The sequence below is a fragment of the Somniosus microcephalus genome, chromosome 9 (genome assembly GCF_052327205.1).
Source record: "Somniosus microcephalus isolate GS21.2 chromosome 9, FLI_Smic_1.0, whole genome shotgun sequence".
Classification (NCBI taxonomy): Eukaryota; Metazoa; Chordata; class Chondrichthyes; order Squaliformes; family Somniosidae; genus Somniosus; species Somniosus microcephalus.
The window spans coordinates 212,447,430-212,475,327 of NC_140995.1; the positions used below are offsets into that span (position 1 = coordinate 212,447,430).

Consider the following 27,898-nt stretch of genomic DNA (forward strand, 5'->3'; position numbering starts at 1 on the left):
TCTCAGTCCTGAATGGCCTACCCTTTATCTTGAGGCTGTGGCCCCTGGTTCTAGACTCCCCAGCTAAGGGAAACATTCTCCCAGCATCCACCCGATCAAGCCCTGTAATAATTTTGTATGCTTCAATGAGATCCCCTCTCATTCTTCTGAATTCAGGAGAATACAGGCCTAGTTTACTCAATCTCTTCTCATATGACAGTCCCACCATCCCAGGAATCAATCTCGTGAACCTTCGTTGCACTCCCTCTATGGCAAGTATATTCTTCCTTGGGTAAGGAGACCAAAATTGTACACAGTACTCCAGGTGTGGTCTCACCAAGGCCCGATATAATTAGAGTAAGACTTCTTTACTCCTGTACTCAAATCCTCTTGTAATGAAGGCCAGCATACCATTTGCCTTCCTAATGGCTTGCTGCACCTGTGCATTCACTTTCAGTGACTCATGTACAAGGATACCCAGGTCCCTTTGAGCATCTGCACTCCCGAATCTTTCACCATTTAGGAAATACTCTGCCTTTCTGTTTTTTCTACCAAAGTAGATAACTTCACATTTATCTACATTATATTCCATCTGCCATGTTCTCACCCACTCACTGAGCCTGTTGAGATCCCCTTGAAGCCTCTTCACATCCTCTTCACAACTGACACCGCCACCTAGCTTTGTATCATCAGCAAATTTGGAAATGTTACATTTAGTTCCCTCACCCAAATCATTGATATAGATTGTGAATAGCTGGGGCCCAAGCACCGATCCTTGCGGTACCCCACTAGTCACAGCCTGCCATCCTGAAGAAGACCCATTTATCCCTACTCTTTGTTTTCTGTCTGTTAACCAATTCTCAATCCATGCTAGTATATTACCCCCAATTCCATGTGCCCTAATTTTGTTCACCTACCTCTTGTGTGGGACCTTATCGAAGGCATTCTGAAAATCCAGATACACCACATCTACCAGTTCCCCTTTGTCTACTCCACTAGTTACATCCTCAAAGAACTTCAATAGGTTTGTCAAACAGGATTTCCCTTTCATAAATCCATGTTGACTCTGCCCAATCTTACTATTAGTTTCTAAGTGCCCAGTTATTGCATCCTTTATAATAGATTCCAGCATCTTCCCAACTACTGATGTGAGGCTAACAGGTCTGTAGTTCCCCATTTTCTCTCTCCCTCCTTTCTTAAATAGCGGGGTTACATTTGCTATCCTCCAATCTGCAGGAACCGTTCCAGAATCTATAGAATTTTGGAAGATGACCACCAATGCATCCACTATTCCAATGGCCACCTCTTTCAAAACCCTAGGATGTAGGTCATCCGGTCCTTGGGATTTGTTGACTTTTAGTCCCATTAATTTTGCTAGTACTGTTTTTTTTTACTAATAATAATTTCTTTAAGTTCCTCATTCTCGTCATACCTTTTCTCGTATTTCTGGGAGGTTTTTTGTGTCTTCCTCCGTGAAGACAGGAACAAAGTATTTATTTAATTTCTCTGCCATTTCCTCATTCCCCATTATAAATTCTCCCGTCTCTGACTGTAAAGGACCTACATTTGCCTTCGCCAGTCTTTTCCTTTTCACATACCTATAGAAGCTTTTACAATCCGTTTATATTTTTTGCTACTTTGTGCTCATATTCCATTTTCCCTCTCTTTATCAATTTCTTGGTTCCCCCTTTGCTGATTTCTAAAAAGATCCCAATCCTCAGGCTGACCGCTTTTTCTGACAACTTTATAAGCTTCCTCCTTTGACTTAATACTAGCTTTAATTTATTTTGTCAGCCATGGTTGGATCACTTTTCCTTTTGAGTTTTTATGCCCTAGAGGAATATATGTTTGTTGCAAATTATGCATTATTTCCTTGAATGTTAGCCATTGTATGTCCACCTTCATACCTTTTAGTGTAGTCTCCCAATCCACCATGGCCAACTTGTCCCTCATACCCTTGTAGTTTCCTCTGTTTAGATTGAAGACCTTAGTTTCAGATTGGACTACATCACTCTCAAACTTAATGTAAAATTCAATCATATTTTATGGTCACTTGTCCCTAAAGGCCCCTTTATCACAAGATTATTGATTAGCCCTTTCTCATTACACAGTACCAGATCCAGAATAGCCTGTTCCCTGGTTGTTTCCTCCACATACTGATTCAGGAAACCACCTTGCATGCATTCCAAGAATTCATCCTCCACACCATTAGTGGTAATTTGATTTGTCCATTGTAGGGATGCTTTATGGTGCTGGTTGTGGGGTGGTGTCAACCTGACGCATCATGTGGCAGCCAGGGTGTACAGCGTTAAGTGAACTAAATCAGGCCATGGTGATGCCAGTCGGGTAGGAGGCGGGACTACAAATTTCGGGGCTGTAGTCCCGCCTCCATCGAGTTCTAGCCAACCCACGCAATTTTGACTTGATTGACCTTGTTGAGGGCCAATTAAGGGTCACCCAGCAACAGGTGACGTCACAGATTGATATTTCATCTGTCAAGACCTTTTAACAAATGAAATATCAGCATTTCACAGCTGTTTGAAGCTGTCAAACACTGACAAACTGCACTCTAAGTTAATTCCTTCCTCTCAAGCTGATTTAGAGATCTCCCCGGAACAGAAAGCTGAATGCTGCAATTTTTGACAGCTCGCAGCCATTCTGCTTTCTGTGCCGGTGAGTTGAGGGACTCCCGAGACCTGAAGGAAGGATGGCTGTAAAGGTTAGTAAACTTCTTTAAACACTTTACACACACCAAACACACTTACCTTTGCACTCATGCACCCATCACTCACCTGTACACCAGACATCTTGACCCCTCCAAGCCCTTCATCCCGACGGTCCGCCACTTCTAACTTGGCGTGGTTTGGAGCCGTCGGGAATCCCACACTTCAACATTAAAAATAGGGATTAGGCTAAAAACTGCCTGTTAACTACCTGTTAACAGGCAGTTAATTGGCACTAATCCCCTTCCCGCCTCGGGGAGGCGGGTCCCAGTGCGGGTCGGGTACCCGCCTCCTTTGAAACTGGCATGGAAGCGGGTTGGGTACGGGATGGGTTCGGGACCCCCGATTTTGAGATTTTAACCCCCCACACGCCTCCAATCCCACCTCCACGGCCCAATGAAAATCCTGCCCCGTGTCCTGTGCAGCATCAGGTGATTGCAGAGAAGGTTGGTATTGTTTTCGGTGATGTTGGTGTGCCTGGTGATGTTGGTGTTGGGGCTGATAGTGAAGGGATTCAGAGGACCAAGGTGGGATTTTTTCAAGAGCACCGATGTTGCTGGAATAATGGCAGCTGAAGTTGAGATGACAGGCGATCTATAAATGGTGAGAGAGCGTGCTCCAAAGAGGTGATGGTGGATAGAGAGTTCACTACAAACACTTGCAAACTACATAAAGCTCAAAAGTGTCTTCCAAATCCTGAAGGCTCAAGCTTCTGACATTGTAAAGTGACCAGCTGTGAAATGGTAGCTTTTATACCACTTTTGCAACTGCCACCTATTCACAACAATGGGGAGACATAAAGAACCCGACCTACGAACCTGACGTGGTCTCCGAATGATGTGAACCCCGTTAAAAATGTGGGAAAATAGTAATAGGCTGGAAAAATGGTAAGTTAACAAGCATTTAACAAGCCAGTGGAGCGTTTTCCCCCTGATTCCCATTGACTTCAGTTTTACTAGGGCTTCTTGATGCCAGACTCGGTCGAATGCTGCCTTGATGTCAAGGGCAGTCACTCTCACCTCACCTCTGGAATTCAGCTCCTTTGTCCACGTTTGGACCAAGGCTGTAATGAGGTCAGGAGCCGAGTGGTCTTGGCGGAACCCAAACTGAGCATCAGTGAGCAGGTTATTGGTGAGTAAGTGCCGCTTGATAGCGCTGTCGACAACACCTTCCATCACTTTGCTGATGATTGAGAGTAGACTGATGGGGCGGCAATTGGCCGGGTTGGATTTGTCCCACTTTTTGTGGACAGGACATACCTGGGCAGTTTTCCACATTGTCGGCTAGATGCCAGTGTTGCTACTGTTAAGATATATATGGTGTTCATTAAGGAGGGGGATGTCTCTCCAGGGGAAGAAGAAGAAGAATATGGGCTAGATGCAGAATAAAGCTCTCCTTGCTCTGCCCCAGCGGTATACGTGAACCCTAACTTTGTGAAGGAATGTGACACTTCCATCTCCCACTCCATCATTCCTTGCTGCCAATCTATGTGAGACTGCCACTTTAGTGCCAACCAGCGGCAGTTTTGTGCTGTGTATTTGCGCCCAAAGGCACTAGATTGGGACTGCCCAAACTCGTTTCCTTTGCAACGCTTCAGGTAGAGGAGATTGTCGCTCCTAAGGGATTTTTTTAAATGTGGACTTGAGGTAACATTAAGTATAAATTGCGCTAAATTTTATTGCATTCTTTTCATTATGCTTATTAGGTGCAGCTTTAAAGAGACTAATTTTCAGGTTCCAATCAACGCTTTTATATCACTGTGGTTTAAGTCATGACGATAATTCAAACAGAAAATGCTGAAGTACATAGCGGATCTGTCAACATCTGATCAGATAAAAGAGAGGTTAACATCTCAGCAGTGATCTTTTGTCGAAATGTGTCCTGCAATGTAACCTTGTGTTTTCTCTTTCCGATACTGAGAGACCTGTTGTGTGTTTCTAACATTTTCTTTTTATACTTGGTGATGCCAGATATATATATATTATATATATTTATATCATATATATATATATATTAAAAAAAACTAAAAACTGGCCATTAGTGATCACGACCTTCCCGAATGCAGTGGGAATTGTTGTTGTATCTGCCATTAGTTACAGAATAGCAAATAAATATCAACAGTGACGCTGCAGGTTTTTTTTAACTGAAAGGTCGGAGATCAGGATTCTGCAACTGCTTTGAATCATGTTATGTTTAATCCTGTTAACCCTATAGGAACTGTTTTAATAGCTTTCTGCAGCATCATAATTCAGAAAATACAACAGATGCTGGAAATCTGAAATAAAAACAGAAAATGCTGGAGATACTCAGCAGGCCAGGCAGCATCTGTGAAGAGAGAAACAGAGTTAATGTTTCAGGTCGATGACCTTTCGTCAGAACTGGAAAAAAACAGGAAATGGAACAGATTTTTAAGCAAGTTTAGGGGCTGGGAAAGGGGGGAGGGATGAAAGAACAAAAGGGGAGGTCTGTGATAGGATAGAAAGCAGGAGAAGTTAAGAGACATTAAGAGATATTCATGGCAAAAGGTGATTGTTATGGGACAGGTTAAGAAACAAAGGATGGCTCTGGATGAAGTGTAAATTGCGCTGGCAGAATGAAAGACAGCTGCCATGTAGGAGAGAAGAAAAGAAGACACCGACAAAAAGTGTGGATAAAAAATATATATATGATAGGGGCCGAGGTTATGATCTGAAATTGTTGAACTCTATGTTGAGTCCAGAAGGCTGTAAAGTGCCTAATCGAAAGATGAGGCGCTGTTCCTCGAGCTTACGCTGATTATTATTGCTTTTTTTTTAAATGTTACTTTATTTGCAAATATATCTCCTCCTGAGGACATGACTCCTTGCTGGGTACAGTTCATTAAAAGTAGCAACAAGGTTAACAAGGCCATAAAAAGAGCAAACAAAGCACCGGGGTTCATTTCCAGAGGAGTAGAATTAAACTTGTATGGAACTTTGGTGCGACCACACTTGGAGTGCTGTGCACAGTTCTGGTCTCCATATTACAAAAAGGATATAGAGACACCGGAGCAGGTGCAAAGAAGGTTTACAAGGATGATAACAGAACTGAGGTTATAACTATCAGAAAAGACTGAACAGGGTGGGGCTCTTTTATCTTGAAAAGTAAAGGCTGAGATGTGACCTAATAGAAGTCTTTAAAATTATGAAGGGGTTTGATAAGGTAGAAGTAGAGAAAATATTTCCGCTTATGGGGTAGACCAAAACTAGGGGTCATAAATGTAAGATAGTCACTCATAAATCCAATAAGGAATTCAGAAGAAAGTCCTTTACGCAGAAAGCGGTTAGAATGTGGAACTTGCTACCACATGGAGTAGTTGAGGCAAATAGCAAAGATGCACTTAAGGGGAAGCTAGATAAGCACATGAAGGAGAAAGGAATAGAAGGTTATGCTGATAGGGTTAGATGAAGAGGGGCAGGAGAAGGCTCCTGTGGAGCATAAGCACCGGCACAGACCATTTGAGCTGAATGACCTGTTTCTGTGCTGTGAATTCTATGTTCAGTTCCACCTTGCTCAAGTGGAGATTTATTGAAGGGTGAGCTCTGGCAGTGAGTATCAATGGGGGACATCAGAAGCCAACCTGATCTTGTCCTTACAACAACAATAACTTGCATTTATACAGCGTCTTTAATGTGACAAAGCATCGCTAGGTGCTTCATAGGAGCATTATCAAACAAAAATTGATACTGAGCCAAAGAAGGCGGCATTAGGACAGGTGACCAAACACTTGGCCAAAGAGGTAGACCTTAAGCAGCATCTTAAAGGAGGAGAGAGGGGTAGAGAGGAGGGAATTCCAGAGCTTAGGGCCTAGACAGCTGAAAGCACGACTGCCATTGGTGGAACATCCAAACATATGCATATCCAGCAGGAACACCGGAAAGTGATTAGCAATGGAAATCCTGGGGTTCGAACTCCCTGATCTCTATGGTGCAAGTATTCAATTCATAAAGTCACTAAGCCACTGGAGGACTGTACTGCCACTGTTTTTTTGAAACTGCCACTCTCTTGTGTTATACCAGATTGGAGTATATTTGACTCCCTTGTAAATCGTAAACTAGGTCTCCTTTATGTTTTCAAGTACAGATGAGCAAAAATTAGCTGCACAGCCGCTGGAACTTTCATTTTGTGCGGTTTATTTGGGAATAGTATGACCTTTTGTTCACTGCTTATTTTAATTCAGACCGTGAATTTTGTGTTGAATAAATAACCCATTTTGTACAACACTGAATTCGCTGTTGGCAATATATATTTTTTTGTGCAGCGTCTTGCTAATTGTAGTGGGGCATTTTCCAAAATGGTGATCCTTTCATTCGGCTGCTGTTTTTAACTGGCTGTAATGTGGTGGGTCACTGGAGTAAGTGAACTTGCACAACAGGCTATACGGAAAGTGACTGTGTACATTGGCTGTAAACTAGGTAGCACCGGGGCAATGTAGTATTATTCCCTTGATCAGAACTTAAAGGCTAAAAATAATTGGTTTCACAGGAATGAACATGCTGGTTCCAGATTTTCAATTTACAGACTATATTATACAAAATATTGAAAAGAACATAGTGAAAGTATGTATTAAATATCTGAAAATGGCAGAGCTAATCACTTCTCTTGTAACGTCCAATATCTCGGTGTGTCTGCTGCAGGAACCAGTGATTTCCTTAAAAAATATAAAGTGGCTGTGCAGCTTTGAAACGTGCCTCAGTGTAAAATACACTGAAGAAACTGGAATTGTAAATATATAAAAACGTTTAACTACTCTCAAGGATCAGTGCTTTACTAATGAAAGCCTTTCTAAAATTTGTGTTTTGTGTAGCAAGTGCAAACATTAAACTGTATGAGTTTCTAATGCTTAATTATGCAGCACATTGAGAACTGGTTAAACTTAGAATAAACAATTTTTTTTTAAGATTGTAGTCTTAATAAATTTAGATACTTTATTTTGGTCTGGAAATGCTAGTGCAGTTTTCAAATGAATTTTGAAACTGACAGGGTGCGATTTTGCCAGCCCTGGGGAGGCGGGTTTGGAGACCGGACTGCCGGGAAAATGGCAGAGTCTGGGGGCGGGTACCCAACCTGCCCCGAACCAGCCTCTGTGCCATCTTCCCAGGAGGCGGGTAGCCGACCCGCGCTGGGTCCCATCTCCTGGAGGCAGGAAGTGGATTACAGCCACTTAACTGCCTGTTAACAGGTAGTTAACAGGCAGTTAAGAGGATTATCCCCATTTTTCCATCAGAGGTGCGGGCTTCCTGACGTCGGGAAATCCCGCCAGGGTCAGTGAGGCGAGTAGTGGGTCTGCGGGAGTTGGAGGGGGTCCAAAAGTGTGCTGTGGAGGTAAGTGATGGGTGCAAGTGTGGAGAGGTAAATATGTGAGGTGAGTGAAAAGTGTTAGAAAAAATTTACTTACCTTTGTTTCTTCCTGCAGGCTTCAATCATTGGGGATTCGGAGGCTCCGGCATCTCAATGGCAGAGATGACAGAATGGCTGCTGTATTCTCCGATGCAACAACCATCTGCTTTCTGCTCAGAAAATAGGTTTGGTGAGCCTTGAGTACAAGAACTCACCAAACAACAGAGAATATCAGTGTTTGACAGCTTCTCAAAGCTGACAAACGATGACAATTCATTTGTCAAAAATTTTTGACAGCTGAAACATCATACGCTGACGTTCTCTGTAACCGGCTTCCCCTTAATTGGCCTGCTACGCCCACTGGGCGGGCTTAACAAGGTCAATCAAGGGATAGGAGCGTAGGTTGGCCACAAGTCGATGGAGGCGGGGCTAAAACCCGACAAGCTGCAGTCCCACCTCCAATGCGCCCCCATTGGCAAAATCACCCCCTAAGTTTTAGTTCAAGTTGAACCATGACATTAAGATAAAGGGGCATTCGGTAACTGCACTTCCAAAACCACTCATTGCACAAGAACATAAGAAATAGGAGCAGGAGTAGGCCATGCGGCCCATTGAGTCTGTTCCGCCATTTAATAAGATCCTGGCTGAACTTCTACCTCAACTCCACTTTCCTGCCCTATCCCCACATTCCTTGATTCCCTCAGTGTCCAAAAATCTATGTGAAGCACTTTGAGATGTTTCTGAGAGATGTGATAAGACGCTATAAAAAAACACAAGTTCATTCTTCTTTTAAACCTGTTGAAAGGCAAATTTAAGACTGATGTCAGGAAGCTCTTAAAACAAAGGGTGATCAACATATGCCATAGACTTCCTGGTAGGGTAGTGGAGCAACAAAACTTGCAATCATGCAATGAGACTGTTGAATCCTGTGAACGGGTCAGTGTATGCTTTCCTAGATGGCCCTCCTTGTCGATATTTATTTATCTTGTGATCTTGTAACTAGAGAAATGAACTAAGGAATGTGTTTCATTGTATTGTTTAGGATGCCGGTGTGATCCTGTGGATGTCTGAGTTGAGTCGCATTTGAGAAAGATGTAGTGAAATTGGTCCCCCCCCCACTGATGAAGCAAGTTCTCAGCTCTGTAATACAAGACTGTCTCAAGACGTACATTGAACTTTAGGTTGATGAAACATCACCTGCACGTTTAAGAGTTCCAACTTTCCCGGAATAGTATCAGGGATACCTATCACTTCAGTGAGGTAAATCTGTTGTTTTTTTACTGTCCTTATGCATTAAATATGTGTTTTGTCAGAGTTTTCCAATCCGAAAGCACGCAGGTGGGAAACCAAAGTGTTCTGGTTTCCAATTCACAGTATAAACAGAAATATAGTCAGCGCGCGTTTCAGGCAGTTGTTAGCTAGGCCACTGGATGGAGCACTTAGCGGTGATGGTAAAGTGCATTTCCCTTTGTGACGCTAGGAGAAGGAGTAGCGGAAGGAGGAAAAAGTAGCAAATTGCAGATTCTTATATTGGTTAACAACCGGTCTTCTTTGGCCGGCTCACACAAACCTGGCCATCCTTCACCCGACATCCCTGTCCTCGCTGACCTACATTGGCTCCTGGTCTCCGAACGCCTCAATTTTAAAATTCTCATCCTTGTGTTCAATTCCCTCCATGACCTCGTCCCTCCCAATCTCTGTAATCTCCTCCAGCCCTACAACTCTCTGGGAACTCTACGTTCCTCCACTTCTGGCCTCTTATGCATCCCCCCCACACCCATGCTGCCCCCCACTGCCCCTCCCCTCCCCCACCATTGGCGGCCGTGCCTTCAGTGTCTCGGCCCTAAACTCTGGAATTCCCTCCCACAAACTCTCCACCTCTCTCCTCCTTTAAGACACTCCTTAAAACCCGCCTTTTCGACCAAGCTTTTGGTTACCCATCCTAATGTCTCCTTCTTTGGCTCGGTGTCAATCTGCTTGTATGATTGCGCTCCTGTGAAACGCCTTGGGATATTTTATTGTGTTAAAGGTGCTATATAAATGCGATTTGTTGTTGTTATTGTGTAGCAGTGGGGACCTAGTTGAGAACAACGTGAGATTTATGGCATTTTCCTATTTCTATTCTCTCTTTAACCTGGTGGTGTATTTGGTAACTTGATTTGAAGATTGAAGAGTCTTTGTGGTTTTTCTGGAGGATAAGGATATGGGATTGAACTTGAAGCAATTTCTTAAGTCTTATTGAAGAGTTGTGCAATATTTTGATTATCCTTCGGGAAAAATTGATTCATTTCTTGCAACATACAGTAGCTTGTGTTACATGATGTCAAATGTTATGTGAATAACTGCACTTTTATTAAATGTAATTATATTCTGATTGACAGTGAACATAAATATTTTGTTTTTTGAATTGGCACCGTCCCCATTATCTGTACATTCACCACAATTATGGTTTGATTTTATTACTAATTTTAAAATGTTGAATACAGACTAAATTAAACGGAAGATGATATTTAGCTGTGTACTTTGTCGATATGTTGCCATGGCAACTGCTTTCTGTCTGCTGACTGAAACTTGTCTAGCTTCCTGAAGATCATTATCAGGTCTTGTTGGATTGGAATTGGCTGTCATGATGATTCATATAACAAAAGGGAAATGAAATACAATTGAGCTGCTGGCTGGATTGAGTCTATATTTAACCACAAGAGATATGAACAACCAACGTGTTTACTTTTTTGGGGGGGTGGTATAGGGGCTGTAAGAGCTAAATGAGGGAGCAGGCCAAAGTCTGTCTATCTTTGACTATATTGGTTGTTTTATTTGCTCATTCCTTTGAAATTGGTTACGACGTAGTGACCTTGTATATGCAATGCCGAGCTATCGTAATACCTACACAAGATAAAAGCCTTGTACTTCTTGATCTTGTAGATTTTCATGCATTATTTTGTGTTTTCCTCCCCTTGGCCACTCTCCTTCCTGTTCTGGTATGCCTGCTTGACCAAAGTGGAGTTCATAGGGACATAGGAGCAGGAGTAGGCCATTTGATCCCTTGGGTCTGCTCCGCCATTCAATTAGATCATGGCTCATCTGTGCCTCAACTCCATTTACCTGCCTTAGCTCCATATCCCTTGTTACCCTTACCGAACAAAAATCTATCGCTCTCTGTTTTGAAAGCTCCAATTATCTCAACATCTGCAGCCTTTAGCGGGGGACGAACTCAGGAAACCTACTCCCAGGTTTTGCCAGAGCTGTTCTCCACCTGGCCACATGGAGACACATGAGAGTTGTCCTGGCATGTCGCACTCCGATTTTATTCTCCGCTCCCACCCCAGCCCCCTCCCCTCACCCCCCCCCCCCCCATCCCACAAACAAAGAAGCATCTGGCCACTACTGGTGAGTTGAGGTCAAGCATTCACAGGATGAAAAACTGCAGGTCGAAACTACCATTTTACCATTCTGCGGTGCGCTACCATGGAATTCCAGGGTGTTCTAGGAATTCCTGGTAATAGTTTCACACTATAGCTAAAAGTTTGTACCTGCGCTCTCCTGCTAGTGAGGTGGATGAAGACACTGTGTAGTGTACGATTAAGACATACACACAAGGAGGCACTAGTATCTACTGAGTTAGCCAGAGCAGTAATTGTAGTTCTATAATTAGCTTCAGTGACCTTGAGCTAGGGAGGGGTAAAAAAATCAGGACTCCTCCTTTTGAAGGGTTTATTACCTTGTCATTTCTTTCTTCCCTGTCTTGCTCCACAGATCTGTTGCTGCCAAGAGGGTGGCTGATTGGCCTGCGCTCAGGCCTCTACTGATGCTGCTCTGAATAAGTCTGCCATGAGTTGCATGACAATATGTATCTGGTTCCCCCCCTCCTCCCGCTTCCCCTCCCCCTCTCTCTTCCCCCTGTGTAGAATTGCCTGGCTGCTGTTCTGGTACTTGCCTACAGTTATGTGTCTCAAATATTTTTGTTGGTTGTCTTGCTAAGCGCCTTGGGACCAATGTTGCCACTAATTTTTTTGGGGGTGCGCGGCCCCTTTAAGGGGCTGAACGGCCCATTCACAGTTTCGCGAAATTTAACATTGATGAAGGCCGTTCCCGGGCTGCGCGAGACTGGCAGGAGAGCCGTGCGGCCGCGCAACTTAGAGGGAATGTCGCTTGGGACGTTTTTGCTATGTTAAATGCGCTATGTAAATGTAAGTTGTTTTTGATGTTATGTGGGAGAGATTGGGGCAACTCAGCAGAATGGGGGACTGAACCTGCAGAGCATCTGCCCCACTGGTGACCTTTTACCTTGATAGAATGCTACTGCACAGAAGCAGAACATTTGTTCTGTCTACGCCCACTTGACCATTTTCTTCCCTTCTCTCCTGTGTTAAAAGTACCGGGATACATTTCCATGAGGCGGAGGGGAGGAGCGGAGGGGAGGTGCGGCGGGGAGGTGCGGAGGGGAGGTACGGCAGGGAGGTGCGGCGGGGGGATGTGAATGCAGCGGTCTATTTGACTGGGAAGACATCAAAATTTAACCAGTACTAACCCAACATCCGTATATACGCACTTCCAGCAGGGGGGCACAGGCCGTTACTTGTTTTTTCTTCTCTTCCCCCCCCCCCCCAACCACTCCCTTTTCCCACCTTGGGACACCAACAACAATTTTAGCCTCCTAGGCTGAGACCTCAGGAGTCAAGCCTGGAACCTTATTTTTTTTAAACAATTTGGGGATGTGGGTGTTGCTGGCATTTCTTGCCTACCCCAGTTGCCCATGAGAAGGTGCTGGTGGACCTTCTGCTTGACGGCGGTTCGATACAACTGAGTGGCGTGCCAATTCAGAGGCACATAGAGGCCAGACCAGATAAGGGCATCAGGTTTCCTTCCACTAAAGGACATTTGTGAATGAGTTGGGGTTTTAATAACAAACTGACAGCTTCATGGTTACTTTTACTGATACCAGCTTTTTATTTACAGATTTATGTAAACTGAATTCAAACGGCCACAGTGAGATTTGAACTCACCGCCGCTGGATTATTAGCCCAGGCCTCTGGATTACCAGTGCCAATAACATAACCACTGTGCTACCATAATAGTCTGTTTGGCACAGCTATCCACTAGATAAACTTGGAAGAACTTCAAGTAATGATTTTAATTTCTTTTGTAAGCTGTGCTCTTCATTCTATTTGAGGTAGCGCTCTTATGCCTGTTCTGATGCAACATTCTTAAGTAGATAGCACCAATTGAAGATCTAGCATGGGCACGGGTGTGATGGGCTGAATGGCCAACTTCAGTGCTGTATATAGGGGGAAAAATTCAGTATTGCCCCGTTTGGGGCGCCATTATTGGCCGTGCGCAAAGTTTAGCGCCTGGCGCTAATTATCACCTCCGACGGCAAACTTGGCTTTTATCGCCCCTGGAGGTGATTGGAGCGCTAAATCAGACGCTTCACACCTGTCTTAAGACACAAAGGCCAAGGAGCGAGGCGCTACCTCAGAGCGCTGGCGAAGCAAGGAAGGGCAAATCAAAATGAACCTGCAAAGTGCTGCTCAGTACCCAAAACTCCTTCACACAGCGTTGAATCTCTCCAGAAGTCAGTCTCTCTCTCTCTCTCTCTCTCAGAATGCGTGGTCGCCTTTAAATAGCGCTCCCCCAGTCCCTTCCTGACTGCAAAACGCTCCCCTCAACCTATCGTTGCTAGTGGCAGGCGGTAAGGCAGGGGGCGCCACTCAATATCCGGTCCGGGGCGCTACTGGGGTGTTGCACACTCGACTGACGTCACGATCTGCCGGCGCAGGAGATTGTGGTGGTAGTGTTTAGTGCCGCCGCAAAACGTCTAGTTAATTTCGCAAGCAGCGCAAACATCGCCGCGCCTGGGCACTAGTTGCTTTACGCCCCATTAGCGCCCTCTTAAGGCGCTAACGGGAGGCGCAAACAACTGAATTTTTCCCCTATAGTTTCTATAAAAATATCATTCTGGGATTTCTTATTGTACGTGTAATCAAAAATTGTTTTTTGTGCTTCTCTGATGACCGTAACCTACTTGATGACACAGTTTGTGGGATTTATTTTTAATATTCACAAGCCTGTGTGAGGTGCCGAAGCCCATAGTGTAGGACACCACTGATGCTGAAAAGATTAGGGAAGAACATTACATAAATGAAGGAGCAGTGGTTTAAAAGAACTGGTTTTGTGGGAGGATGGGAAGCCAGGAGGATGAGCAGTTACACAGTTAACTCATAGAATCATAGACTCATACAGCACAGGAGGAGGCCATTCGGCCCATCATACCTGTGCCAACTCTTTGAAAGAGATATCCATTCCATGCTCTATCCCCATAGCCCTGCAAATTTTTCCTTTTCAAGTATTTATCCATAATTCCTGAGAAAGAATGACATTGAGTTAGAGATTGTACTGTGAGTACTGATAACACAATGGATTTTTGTTTATAATCAACCATGAACATTTTAAACTTTTTGCTTCATTTACATCACTGAACCTTTCTTCCTTTCAGATATGATTAGGTTAAAGGAATAACAGTGCGTGGTTGATTGCACACAGGGGTACATTTTTCATATCATTTAGGAAATAAAAGTCACCACAAGATGGCTGGCCTCCCAGAAATGCTTCCATTTTGTCAGGATTTCACAGGCATACGCTGGGCAGAAGTTGGGAAAATAGCCCAACTCTCCGCCCGCGGATACCCTTTGCCTGGGGATGCGCACAGATCGCATGTTCCAGGTTTTAGCGCATGCACAGCGCATGCTTAAACCCGTAACTTGCGAGGCCCTTACGAGCACGTGCGCACCTCATACGCACCCGTAGGGGCTGCAAAATACGGCCCATTGATTTATTTTTTCAGTTATATCTGCTGCCAGTCAGATAAACGTCACAACATACAGATATTGTTGTCTCAGAAGTTTCTACCTGAGGGGAAGGGGGAGGGAATTATCTTAGCATCATAGTGGTTAGCACTGTTGCCTCACAGCGCCAGGAACCCGGGTTCAAATCCGGCCTCGGGTGACTGTCTGTGTGGAGTTTGCACATTCTCCCCGTGTTTGCGTGGGTTTTCTCCGGGTGCTCCGGTTTCCTCCCACAGTCCAAAGATGTGCGGGTTAGGTTGATTGACCATGATAAAAAAAATTGACCCTGAGTGTTAGGGGGGATTAAATACGTGGGGTTACGGGGTTACGGGGATAGGGCTTGGGTGGGATGGCTGTCGGTGTAGGGACCGGGTGCTAGGGTTTGGATGATCAGCCATGATCTCGTTGAATGGCGGAGCAGGCTCGAAGGGCCGAATGGCCTACTCCTGCTCCTATCTTCTATGTTTGTTTCTATGATACAGCAGAGAAGGAGGCCATTCATCCCATCGTGCCTGTGCTGGCTCTTTGGTAGAGCTAGCCAATTAATCCCGCCCCCCTACTCTTTCCCATAACCCTGTAAAAAATTTTCCCTTCAAGTATTTATCTTTTGAATGATACTATTGAATCTGCTTCCATCACCCTTTCAGGCAGTGCATTCCAGATCACAACTTGCTGTGTAAAAAAACATGTTTCCTCGTGTTGCCTCTGGCCCTTTGGCCAATCACTTTAAATCTCTGTCCTCTGGTTACTGACCTTTCTGCCACTGAAAACAGTTTCTCCTTATTTACTCTGTCAAAACCCTTCATGATTTTGAACACCTCTATCAAAATTCCTCTTAACCTTTTCTGCTGTAAAGAGAACAACCCCAGCTGATCCAATTTCTCCACATAACTGAAGTCCCTCATCCCTGGTACCACTCTAGTAAATCTCTTCTGCACCCTCTCCAAGGCCTTGACCTCCTCCCTAAAGTGTGGTGCCCAGAATTTAACACAATGCTCCAGCTGAGGGCTAACCAGTGTTTTATAAAGGTTTAGCATAACTTCCTTGCTTTTCTCTATTAATAAAGCCAAAGATCCTGTATGCTTCTCAACCTGCCCTGCCACCTTCAAAGATTTGTGTACATACACCCCAGGTCGCTCTGTTCCTGCACCCCCTTTAAAATTGTACCATTTAGTTTATATTGCCTCTGCTCATTCTTCCTACCGAAATGTATCATTTCACACTTCTCTGCATTAAATTTAATTTGCCGTGTGTCTGCCCATTTCACCAGTCTGACTGTGTCCTCCTGAAGTCTGGTACTATCCTCCTCATTGTTTACTACATTTCTGAGTTTCGTATAATCTGCAAACTTTGAAATTGTGCCTTGTATACCTAAGTCCAGGTCATTAATATATCAAAAAGTGCAGTGTTCCTAATAGCAACCCCTGGGGAACACACTGTATACTTCCCTCCAGTCTGAAAAACAACCGTTCACCACTACTCTCTGCATTCTGTCCCTTAGCCAATTTTGTATCCATGCTGCCACAGCCCCTTTAAACCCATGGGTTTTAATTTCATGAACCAGTCTATTATGTGATACTTTATCAAACGCCTTTTAAAATCCATATACACAACATCAACTGCACTACCCACATCAGCCCTCTCCGTTACTTCATCAAAGACCTCGATCAAGTTTGCCTTTAACAAATCCATGCTGACTTTCATTTGTTAGCCCATACTTTTCCAAATGCAAATTAATTTTGACCCGGATTATTGTCAGTAAAAGTTTCCCCACCACTGACGTTAGGCTGACTGACTTGTAGTTGCCGGGTTTATCCCTCTCCCCCTTTTTTAAACATTTTCAATCCTGCAGGCCTCTGACACCATCCCCCATATTCAAGGAGGATTGGAAGATTGTGACCTGAGCCTCTGCAATTTTCTCCCTCAGTAACCTGGGATGCATCCCATCCGGACCGGGTAACTTTTCTACTTTGAGGACAGCTAACCTTTTAAGGATATCCTCTTTATTTTTAACCTATCCAATATCGCTACTGCCTCCTCCTTTAATGTTACATTAGCAGCAGCCTCTTTTCAACAACAACAACTTGTATTTATATAGCACCTTTAACGTAGTAAAACGTCCCAAGGTGCTTCACAGGCGTGTTATAAGACAAAAAGTGAAGACAGATGCAAAGTACTCAAAAGTCCACAAGAAAATCTCCCTTTTGGTCCCTAATCGGGCCCACACCCTTTGACTACCCTTTTACTATTTACTATTGCTGTGACATTGTTTACACAGGAGGGCAGAAAAATTTATGGGCTATCCTCACTAATTAGAAACCATAAATGGATCTCTTGAGTAATTCATAAGATGAATTGTGTCATCTGTTTACTTACTTTATGGACACTGAAACTTTGCCAGCTTTAACTCTGTTCCTGAGAGGGTCCAATTAGAATTTTTTGTTACCAAGAATGAGGGTTCCTGTTGAGAGGCTTAACAGGAGAGTATTTGAAAGTTGAATTTGATTGTTATAACCAGTGTAGGAAAAGCTCATTGAATTGGGTCTAACGCTAGAGAATATTCAATTAACAATAACTCTTGTTTTATTTGAATCTGAAATTTATATTTTCTCCTCAAAGTACCAAATTTAAATAAAGAAGCAAGGACCTTGCATCTGTATAGTGCATTTCACCTCCTCAGGACGACCCAAAGTGTTCATAACCATTGAAGTACTTTTGAAGTGTAGTCACTGTTGTACTGTAAGGACATGAGCCAACCAAATTGCGTGCAGCAAAGTCCCACAAACAGCAATGTGATAAATGACCAGATACAGGAAACTTTGTGTTATCCGGAGGCTAAATGTCCGGCAAGCTCGAGCCATTGGCAAAAATCAGGAGCCGTTTTGTTAGGTTTTTTTTCTTCTCGTGGCTTTTTTTTCAACAGTCAGGCTCAGCAAAGTCTCTCTGAAGCTGTTGCTAAGCGACAGAGACGCTTCCAAGGTACGGCCGACTGTTTAGAAGCTGTTGCTAAGCAACAGTGTTTGTTGCCAGATACGGAGCTGACTCGGTATGCTTCAACATTAACGCTGGTTTGTCCGGCAATTTTGAGGGAACAGCAACAGCTCGGTCCCGTCGGTGCCGGATAGCACAAAGTTTCCTGTAATCTGTTTCTTTAATGTTGTTGATCGAGGGAGAATGTGGCCAGCACGCTGAGAAAACTAAAATAATAACAGAAAAATGCTGAAAGCACTCATCGGGCCAGGCAGCATCCGTGCATGGAGAAACAGAGTTAACGTTTCAGGTCTGTGACCCTTAGTCAGAACTGGAAAAAGTTAGAGATGTAAGATGTTTTAAGCAGGTGCAGAGGCAGGGAAAGGGGGGAGGGGAGGAAAGAACAAAAAGGACGGCCTGTGCTAGGGTGGAAGGCAGGAGAGATTAAATGTTACAAATGGGGATGGCAGAATCATCAACAGCTGTCATTTGAAAAAATAGGGGCAGGGGTTATAGTCTGAAATTGTTAAACTCAATGTTGAGTCCAGAAGGCTGTAAAGTACCTAATCAAAAGATGAGGTGCTGTGCCTCGAGCTTACGTTGAGCTTCATTGGAACAGTGTAAGAGGCCGAGGACAGAGAGGTCAGAGTTGGAGTGAAGCGGAGAAGTAAAGTGACAGGCGACCGGAAGCTCGGGGTCACCCTTATGGACTGAACGGGGGTGTTCCGCAAAGCGGTCACCCAATCTGCGTTTGGTCTCCCCAATGTAGAGGAGACCGCATCATGAGCAGTGAATACAGTATACTAAATTGTAAGAAGTACAAGTAAATCAATGTTTCACCTGGAAGGAGTGTTTGGGGCTCCGGACAGTGGGAAGGGAGGAGGTAAAAGGGCAGGTGTTGCATCTCCTGCGCTTGCACGGGAAGTTGTCAGGCGAAGGGGAAGGGCTGTTAGGGGTGATAGAGGAGTGGACCAGGGTGTCGCGGAGGGAGTGGTCCCTTCGGAATGCTGAAAGGGGAGGGGAGGGGAAGATGCATTTGGTGGTGGGATCACGCTGGAGGTGGCGGAAATGGCGGAGGATGACCCGTTGAATGTGGAGGCTGGTGGGGTGAAAGGTGAGGACAAGGGGAACCCTATCGTGGTTCTGGAAGGGAGAAGGGGTGAGAGTAGAAGTGCGAGAAATGGAACGGACACGGTCGAGGGCCGTGTCAACCACAGTAGAGGGGAATCCTCGGTTGAGAAAAAAGGAAGACATATCGGAAGCACTAGTATGGAAGGTGGTATCGTCAGAACAGATGCGGCGGAGATGGAGAAACTGGGAGAATGGAATAGAGTCCTTACAGGAAGCTGGGTGGGAGGAAGTGTAGTCCAGATAGCTGTGAGAGTGGATGTTTGTCGATAGCCTATCCCCAGAAATTGAGACAGAGAAGTCAAGGAAGGGAAGGGAAGAGTCGGAGATGGACCATGTGAAGGTAAGGGAAGGGTGAAAGAACTCCCTTGCTCTTCTCTGAATAGTGCCGTAGGATCTTCTATATCTACCTGAGAGAGCAGACGGGGTCTTGGTTTAACATCTCATCTAAGAGATGGCAGTTGTGATAGTGCAGCACTGCCTCAGTACTGCACTGAAGCATCAACCTAGATTGTTTACTCATGTACTCATGGAGTGCAGCTTGACATAACCTTCTGACTCAGATGTGAGAGCGCTACCACTTAGCCACAATTCATTTAGTGAGAAAGCAACTGAGAAAAAGACCACAGTGAATTGGAATATGACCATGCCCAATAATTTCTTTAGTGCATCACCACAAACTTTGTCTCTCTTCTTTCGGGTATGTTGTTTCTAGGTTAAAAGTTTTTTTTTTAATCCTTTTACTAAACTGCCATTATAAACCAATAATCATTCAGTAAAAGGGCTTTCCTTTAATTTTACATACACAGGAAGATATACTCCTTTTATTTGTTATCCCATGTGATGGTTCAGCTATAATATCTAACAGCACTACTTCGCACAAAGAGTGATCAGTATCCAGAATGGACTTCCGTTTAGGGTAGTGTTAGCAAAAAGTCTGGGGTCATTCACAACCAGTTAGATGCTGCAATGGGGGAACTGTAGATTTCTGTGGAAGGTTAATCTAGATGGAGCGAATGGCCTCTCTAGACTGTATTTATCTTTGTGAAGTCAGGCAGATCAATAGAGGGAATTGCAATGGCCACATTGAGGCTCTCTCCCCAGAGGTGTCCACTGTTCCCTTCCTGGGGTCCACGTACAACATTTTGTGATCCTCCTTCTGGCAGCCATTGCTCAGTTGGCAGCACCCTAGCCTCTGAGTCAGAATGGTTGTGGTTTCAAGTCCCACTCCATGAGACTTGAACGCATAATCTAGACTGACACTACAGTTCAGTACTGAGAGAGTGCTGCCCTGTTGGAGGTGCCATCTTTTGGATGCAGAAGATCCCGTGGCACTACTTGAAGACGAGCAGGGGAGTTCTCCCTGGTCTCTTGGCCAATATTTATCCCCCAATCAACATCACTAAAACAGATTATCTGGTCGTTATCTCATTGCTGTTTGTGGGATCTTGCTGTGCATAAATTGGCTGCCACATTTCCCTACATTACAACTGTGACTATAATTCAAAAATACTGTAAAGCACTTTGGGATGTCCTGAGGTCATGAAAGGCAGTAGATAAATACAAGTCTTTCTTTCGTGTCAGTCCCATTCATACTGTTCAGTGACTACTTTTGAACAGAAGGTATGAATGGATGTTTAATTAGATTTAGTATTTTTAGCACTTGAACAGAAATTATTGTCAACAGGCAGTGGGTGAATAATTGAGCTCAAATTAATTAACAGTGCAGGTAAACCTGATACTGTAATAAAAGCTAACAGTGCAAAGAGATTTGGAACAGCAACTTTTTCGGACTGAGATAGTTCTAGGAACGATTAAGCAGAACGCAGAACTGGAAATCAAAATATGAAGAATTATATTTCTATAACTATCTTGAACTGCAAAATGAATTGCAGTGAGTCTCAATTACCAGCACTCCCGATTAGAATCGTTAGGCCCATCGGCCTGTGCCAGCTCTTTGAAAGAGCTACGAATATCCAAGACAATATTTTAAAGAAACCAGTGCTAGCAGATTGAGGAGTTCATGACACTTGTTGAAACAGGATTTAGGGGCTCTTGAGTATCCAGCAATTTCCATTATACCTCGGTGTTGGGGAGGTGGGGAGCTGCAAGTTGGGGGTGGGGCTTCATTCTGTTAGATGTAAAAAGTTTTCACTTTTATTCGTCTGGTAAAAGAAAACTAGAAAACCAGACCCTATTGACTGAATGAGATGAAACATTTTAAAGATTGAAGGAAGGACCAAATATATAGTCTGCATTTATATAGAAATCAGTTAAGATGAACTGTAATGATTACTAGAAGGGGTAAATGGCAGTAGAAAGAGGGATTATGAGTAGCAGCAAGAGGGAGCCAGTGAAAAGGTTTAGTGGGGGGGGAATGGGGGGGGGGGGCAGGCAGTCCCTCGGAACGGAGGATGACTTGCTTCCACATTAAAAATGAGTTCTCAGGTGACTGATGAGTCCAATGTGGGACCTACAGTCTCTGTCACAGGTGGGGCAGACGGTGGCTGAAGGGGCAGATGGGTGGGGTGCTTAGGTTGACGTGCGCTCCTTCCGCTGTTTGCGCTTGGCTTCCGCTTGCTCCTGGCGAAGAGACTTGAGGTGTTCGGCACCTTCTCAGATGCTTCTCAGGTTTATCTGAGTAAGAAATAGACAATGTTAAATCTTATATTCTTCAAGCGATAACTTGGGTGGAAATATAACTGTGGAATGGGGATATGGCAGATGCGTTAAATGTTTGGCCCTTTTTTTCTTCCCTCCCACATGGCAGCCGTCCTTCATTCTGCCAGCGCAATTCACACTTCATCTGGAGCCATCCTTTATTCCTTGACCTGTCCCATTACCACCTCCTCTTGCCTTGAATATCTCTTAATGTCGCTCAATGTCTCTTAATCTCTCCTGCTTTCTATCCTATCACTGACCTTCCCTTTTGTTCTTTCATCCCCTCCCCCTTTTCCCAGCCCCTAAACTTGCTTTCCATTTCCTGCTTTTTTCCAGTTCTGATCTTCGACCTGAAACGTTAACTCTGTTTCTCTCTCCACGGATGTTGCCTGGCCTGCTGAGTTTTTCCAGCGTTTTCTGTTGTTATTTCGGATTTCCAGCATCCGCAGTACTTTGCTCTTGCGTTAAATGAATCCTTCACAATATTCCTTGTGAATAATGACTGTGGCCAGATTATTGATCTTGTTATTTTAGCTAAGAAATCAATAACATGTGAGACATCATTAACACATCTGTTATGAAGAAACGTAAAGACTAAATTTCTATAAGGCACCAGGTCCCGCAAGCAAATAAGTGAATATAGCCTTGGGATGTTTTCCTATGTTAAAGGTGCTGTATAATTACAAGTTGTTTCTGTCATAAATATCTGTCGATCTTGGTCTTTAAAATTTCAATTGACCCAGCATCCTTTTGGGAAAGAGAATTCCAGATTTCCTTTGTGTAGAAAAGTGCTTCCTGATTTCACTCTTGAAAGGCTTATCTCTAATTTTGATTATGCTCCCAGATTTCCATATCACAGGAAATAGCTTCTCTATTATTCTGCAGAATCCTTTTTATCATTTTAAATACCTCGATTAGATCACCCCTCAACCTTTCAAACTCAAGGGATTACAAAGCCAAGTTTATGCAACCTGTCCTCGTAATTTAACCCTCTAATTGCTGGTATTATTCTGGTGAGTCTGCACTGTACACCCTCTCCCCAGCCCAAGGCCAATATATTCTTCCTGAGATGCGGTGACCCACACTGAACTCAGTTCTCCAGATGGGGTCCAACCAGAGCTCTGTACAACTGAAGCATAAATTCCTCCCCTTTGTAATACAGCCCCCTTTGAGGTAAAGGTCAATCTTCCATCACCCTTTTTGATTACTTTTTGTACCTGTGCACTAGCTTTTAGTGATTTGTGTCTCTTTTTAACCTCCTACTCCCGTCTACACAACTTACTGTGCCTCCTAGCTTAGTATCATCCCAAGATGGATATATAACTCTCTATTCCTTCAGTTGTGGCCCAGTACAAATTCCTCAGGAGCTCCAGTTGTCACATCCCACCAGTCAGAGTACATTCCCTTTATCCCTAATCTGTCTCCCACCTCCCAATTTATTACCAACCCATGCCACACGGTTACCTCCACGTCTGTGCGCTTTTTTTTGCTAATAATCTCCTGTGTGGAACCTCATCAAATACCTTCTGGAAGTCCATATAGACAACATCCACGGGCACTCCCCTATCCACTATACCAGTGGCTTCCTCAAAAAATTCAACTAGATTAGTCAGACATGACTACACTTCACAAATCCATGCTGACTCTCTCTGATCAGCTCATAGTTGTTCAAAATGCTCAGTCACTCTGTCCCTGATGATAGATTCCAGTATCTTCCCCATAACCAAAATTAAACTGGTCTGTAGTTTCCTGGTTTCTCCCTCCCTTCTTTCTAAAACAATGGAGTGACATTGGCAATTTTCCAATCCAAAGGCACAATTCCCGAATCTAGAGAGCTTTGGCAAATTATGACTAATGCATCTGCAATTTCCCCACATGTTTCTTTTAATACTCCTATGATTCCAAAAAGAAATCTTGGAACTAAGTTGGGCGAAAATCCCTAAGGCTAAGGGGATCAAGGGATATGGGGAGAAAGCAGGGACAGGGTACTGAATTTGGATGATCAGCCATGTATGGCAGAGCAGGCTCGAGGGGCCGAATGGCCTTCTCCTGCTCCTATCTTCTATGTTTCTATGTAATTCAGTCATGCCATTGAAAAGTTAGGACAGTGGGACAGTATTGAAATTCAGATTAGATCTCAACAGATATGCTCAAGGTGAGCTCCAAGTACTGAGTCATCAGAGACTTCCACCAGTGTGGCACTGTTAAGGCCGAGTCCATGGACCAGTAAATAACAAACCCACCCTACAGAGGTTGCAGAGACAGCTTCGGAGCCGGCAGTGGCAATTCCAGTTCCTTGCCTCGTCCTGACTTGGCACAGGTCTGTAATGTTATTACACAAGTTGTTGAAGCAACACTCAAGGATAAGGCCCTCACGCAGTTGGTTTAAAAATACATTGCTGTCACTAATTTAAGAAAAAAATTGTGACTTTTTTTCCACAAGGTGGTTGGCCTTCTAACTGAGCATCATCATCATCCCTTTTTGAGACTCCGCTGTGGAGGTATTTATTTCCTTAGTGAAGCCTTGCCGTCCAACTGCTCAATGAACACACACAAACAGTAAAGTATTTGAAAATGCGGAGAGAAGGGCTGTGCTGAAAACTACTTTCATTGAATTATTATGCTTGCTTGGCTCTGTTATTCAAGTAGATGCTAGCCTTCAGCCGTAATGACGAGTAGTCCGGAATTCTCCTCCTACAACAACATAAATATATTCAAGAAGGAGTTGTATATATTTCTTAAGGCTAAAGCAATCAAGGGATATGGGGAGAAGGCAGGGACAGGGTACTGAATTTGGATGATCAGCCATGATCTCATTGAATGGAGGAGCAGGCTCGAGGGGCCGAATGGCCTACTCCTGCTCCTATCTTCTATGTTTCTATGTAACATCAACAACAACAATTAGAACTCCTCTATAACAACAGAAAATGCTGGAAAAACTCAGCAGGCCAGGCAACATCCGTGGAGAGAGAAATAGAGTCAACGTTTCAGGTCGAAACCCTTCATCAACTCCTCTGCCTGGCTGGCTCGCTTCCCATCATCTAAAACCTCCTTAGACCTACCTCGCTGGCTGCTCCAGCGGTCACCTCCCCTCAACCTCTCCCGATTCCTGCTCAGTGTCTGATCCGTCCCTTTGTCAAGCACTTTGGAACGTTTCCCTCCGTTAACGGCACCACATAAGTACAAGTTGTCTTATATTTTGCCTTCAATTTGTCACTAATTGTTCTTTAGATTTCAAGCTCATGTAAATAGAGGAGACATAAGGCAAACATTCCTTGTATTTGCTGCAAAGACCATTGCAAAAGATCATTTGAAAATCATCTGACTGATTAGTGTAACATTGAGGAAGGATGTTCTTGCCATGGAGGGAGTGCAGCGAAGATTCACCAGGCTGATACCTGGGATGGCAGGAATGACGTATGAGGAGATATTGGGTCGATTGGGCTTATACTCACTGGAGTTTAGAAGAATGAGAGGGGATCTCATTGAAACTTATAAAATTCTAACAGGACTAGACAGACTAGATGCAGGAAGGATGTTCCCGATGGCGGGGGAGTCCAGAACCAGGGGTCACAGTCTAAGGATAAGGGGTAAGCGATTTAGGATTGAGATGAGGAGGAATTTCTTCACCCAGAGAGTGGTGAACCTGTGGAATTCTCAACCACAGAAGGCAGTTGAGGCCAATTCATTAAATATGTTCAAGAAGGAGTTAGATATATTTCTTAAGGCTAAAGGGATCAAGGGATATGGGGAGAAAGTAGGGACAGGGTACTGAATTTTGATGATCAGCCATGATCTCATTAAATGGCGGAGCAGGCTCGAGGGGCCGAATGGCCTACTCCTGCCCCTATCTTCTATGTTTCTATGTATCATTGGCGGCCGTGCCTTTAGTTGCCGAGGCCCTAAGCTCCGGAATTCCCTCCCTAAACCTCACCGCCTCGCTACCTCGCTCTTCTCTTTTAAGATGCTGGTAACACCTACATCTTTAGCCAAGGTTTTGGTCTTAATATCTCCTCATGTGACTCGGTGTCAAATTTTGTCTGATAACGCTCCTGTGAAGCGCCTTCGGACGTTTTACTACCTTAAGGGCGACTTATAAATACAAGTTGTTGTTGTTGTACAAATGAGCCAATCAATTCATTTATGCTTCACAATTTAAAAGTACGCCACTTAATTTATCTATAAGGTTACACATTTCTTGCAGTAATTGATGACATCTGATTGGTTGAAAGTCATAAAATAGTTCTAATATGATTTGCATTAGCCCTCAAAATGCCAAACAATTGTGCTAGAGTTTCTATTTGTTCAAAACAAGAAAGGAGTAGCAGAGAAAATATCGATCTTGAATCAAGTTTCAAAAATTAAACAACTTGTTTTTGTCATATGATCTGCTTTTTGGAAATGCAATAACCCTTGGTCATAAAATTTTAACAATGAAAGATCAGGAATCTGTTCTCAACATAGCCTCGTTCATCAGTGGCAAGGCCGGCATTTGTTACTGGTCCCTCATTGCCCTGAGGAGGTGGTGGTGCGCCTTCTTCAGAAATAGTTATTGTTTTTACTACCGAGTGGCTTGTTCGCTCACTTCAGAGGGCACTAAGGGTCAACCACGTGGTGTAGGACTGAAGTCATCTGTAAGGGAGAATGAATAAGAAAGAAAGAAAGACTTGCATTTCTATAGCGCCTTTCACGACCACCGGATGTCTCAAAGCACTTTACACCCAATGAAGTACTTTTGGAGTGTAGTCACTGTTGTAATGTGGGAAATGCCGGCAACCAATTTGCGCACAGCAAGCTCCCACAAGCAGCAATGTGATAATGACCAGATCATCTGATTTTGTTACGTGGATTGAGGGTTAAATATTGGCCAGGACACCGGGGATAACTCCCCTGCTCTTCTTCAAAATAGTGCCGTGGGATCTTTTACATCCACCTGAGAAAGCAGACGGGGCCTCGGTTTAACGTCTCATCCGAAAGATTGGGTACTAGGTTCCCTTCCCTGAAGGACATTATTGACCTAGTTGGGGTTTTATGATAATCGGTCAGCGTTCATGATTAATTTTTAGTGCCAGCTAGGGATTTGAACTCACAACAGCTGGGTTGATAATGCAGTACCATAAGCACTGCGCTACTGCTTACCTCTAACCCATCCTCATGAGAGTTTTTAATGTTAACACTGGATGAAAGAGACTTTCATTTATATAGCACTATCATGTCATTCTCGCATTTTACATTGGATGGACGCTTAAAGAAGGGGACTTATTGCAATGCTCACAATGACAATCTCTCACCTCGACAAGTACAACATTCATTCTTCCGGAAAGAAAGTATACCTCCTGCACGTCCCGTCCCCCACCCATCCTCTCCACAGTTATTCATAACAAGAAAACCGATTACAGGGAATTTAATATTGTTAGAATTACACTCTATGCCTTCCTCACCTTTCTGTTCCCAGCATATTTGACTACCTTTGCGAATGAGAGAGGTCATTAATGCTGCCAGATTAACAAGCTGAGACATATAATATTGTCCTCACAAGTTTTCCAGGCTGACACCCACTTCCAAACCACTTTTACAGATTTGTCAAGGATGATCCAAGAGGGCCTGAATCAAGAAATGTGAGATTAAAGCACGCAGGTAAGGCAAGTGGTCAGCAAAACTGAGGAAGATCCCTTTAAAATTGTTGTGGTGGATTCAGTGCTCTTGAGGCCTGTGCAACTATTGCACATTAAAACAAATGAAGTAATAAAATTGTGATACTTCCGTTTAATTTCAGAGTGCAAGCGGAGAACCGTTCTCTGGTTCCCAGTTTTTTTTTAAATTTCAATTTACGTCATAAACCTGCTGTGTGGGAAATTTCATTTTCTTTAAAAAAAAAATGTAAATTTAAAGATGTTATAAGATAGAAAATCATTTTGATTAGGTGTGTGGTTAATTTCTGATGTAACTGTGGCTCGGCGCTTGTTCTGAACATTGATAACTCAGAACTGGAAGGGTGCAGTTGAAGTATGTTCTGTAGAATTAGGTCTGAATACAGGGTCTGTGGCTAGGAAGTGGTTCTGCCGCTTGAATTTGAACACCTAGAGCAGCGTTCTATTTGATCTGGAAATTAGCTTGTGTAAAACTTATTGTAAGTCAGATTTCTACTTTGAAGCACTGACGTTGGTCTTATTTTGTTTACGAAGAGTTGTCAATGGTTATCAGGGTCAACTATTGATTGCCAGGAGTGAGATT

The 27,898-nt window shown here is 43.8% G+C and overlaps 1 long non-coding RNA gene across 1 annotated transcript in view; it reads left to right on the forward strand.

Annotated features, from left to right (window-relative positions):
• Positions 1 to 8,495: 8,495 nt before the first annotated feature.
• The window catches only part of LOC147113001 (uncharacterized), a 66,871-nt gene continuing 47,468 nt past the window's right edge, over positions 8,496 to 27,898 (forward strand). Inside the window, exon 1 of the long non-coding RNA XR_015079611.1 lies at positions 8,496 to 9,320. This is a non-coding gene — a long non-coding RNA (uncharacterized LOC147113001). The remainder of the gene's footprint in view (positions 9,321 to 27,898) is intronic.